At 38.9% G+C, this 1,641-nt stretch overlaps 1 non-coding gene across 1 annotated transcript; it reads right to left on the reverse strand.

Moving 5' to 3' along the window:
- Window positions 1-723: 723 nt before the first annotated feature.
- LOC130963942 (small nucleolar RNA R71) lies at window positions 724-827 on the reverse strand. Its single transcript, XR_009080057.1, has one exon. It is a non-coding gene; the product is annotated as a small nucleolar RNA R71 (small nucleolar RNA).
- Between the last annotated feature and the right edge of the window lie 814 nt (window positions 828-1,641).

A 1,641-nucleotide genomic window follows, 5' to 3' on the forward strand; every position in this document is an offset into this window, starting at 1 on the left:
TTTAATTTTAATTATATCTTATATTTAATTTTCGAAAATACTAATCCCTTTTTCAAAATTATTTTCGAAATTCTCCCTCTCTTCTTCACTCTTCTCCCCTTTCTTCTTCTACTAACATAAAAGAATCTCTATACTGTGACATAGAGGATTCCTCTTCTTTTCTTGTTTTCTTCTCTTTCATATGAGCAGGAACAAGAAAAAAGGCACTCTTGTTGAAATTGATCCTGAACCTGAAAGGACTCTGAAGAAAAAAAAAAACTAAGAGAAGCTAAATTACAACAATCTAAAGGTAACCTTTTAGAAATATTAGAACAAGAGAAGGAGATGGCAGCCGAACCCAACAACAATAATGCAAGGAGAATACTTGGTGACTTCACAAAACCAACGTCCAAATTTGATGGAAGAAGCATCTCCATTCCTGCCATTGGAGCCAACAATTTTGAGTTTAAGCCTCAACTAGTTGCTTTAATGCAACAGAACTGCAAGTTTTATGGACTTCCATCTGAAGACCCTTACCAGTTTTTAACTGAGTTCTTGCATATTTGTGAGACTGTAAAGACGAATGGAGTTGATCCTGAAGTCTACAGACTCATGCTTTTCCCTTTTGCTGTAAGAGACAGAGCTAGAATATGGTTGGATTCACATCCTAAGGATAGCCTGGATTCCTGGGATAAGCTGGTCACAGCCTTCTTGGATAAATTCTTTCCTCCTCAAAAGCTGAGCAAGCTTAGAGTGGATGTTCAGACCTTCAAACAAAAAGATGGTGAATCCCTCTATGAAGCTTGGGAAAGATACAAGCAGTTGACCAAAAGGTGTCCATCTGACATGTTTTCAGAATGGACCATATTAGATATATTCTATTATGGTCTATCTGAGTTTTCAAAAATGTCATTGGACCATTCTGCAGGTGGATCCATTCACCTAAAGAAAACACCTGCAGAAGCTCAAGAACTCATTGACATGGTTGCAAATAACCAATTCATGTACACTTCTGAGAGGAATTCCGTGAATAATGGGACGCCTCAGAGGAAGGGAGTTTTTGAAATTGATGCTCTGAATGCCATATTGGCTCAGAACAAAGTGTTGACTCAGCAAGTCAACATGATCTCTCAAAGTCTGAATGGATGGCAAAATGCATCCAACAGTACTAAAGAGGCAGCTTCTGAAAAAGCTTATGATCCCGAGAACCCTGCAATAACAGAGGTAAATTACATGGGTGAACCTTATGGAAATACCTATAATTCATCATGGAGAAATCATCCAAATTTCTCATGGAAGGATCAACAAAAGCCTCAACAAGGCTTTAATAATGGTGGACGCAATAGGCTGAGCAATAGCAAGCCTTTTCCATCATCTTCTCAGCAACAGACAGAGAATTCTGAACAAAGCACTTCTAATTTAGCCAATCTAGTCTTTGATCTGTCAAAAGCCACTTTCAGTTTCATGAGTGAAACAAGATCCTCCATCAGAAATCTGGACGCACAAGTGGGCCAGCTGAGTAAGAAAGTCATTGAAACTCCTCCCAGTATTCTTCCAAGCAATACAGAAGAGAATCCAAAAGGAGAGTGCAAGGCCATTGATGTAATCAATATGGCCGAATGCACAAGGGAGGAGGAGGACGAAAATCCTAGTGAGGAAGAC

The sequence above is a fragment of the Arachis stenosperma genome, chromosome 2 (genome assembly GCF_014773155.1).
Source record: "Arachis stenosperma cultivar V10309 chromosome 2, arast.V10309.gnm1.PFL2, whole genome shotgun sequence".
NCBI lineage: Eukaryota > Viridiplantae > Streptophyta > Magnoliopsida > Fabales > Fabaceae > Arachis > Arachis stenosperma.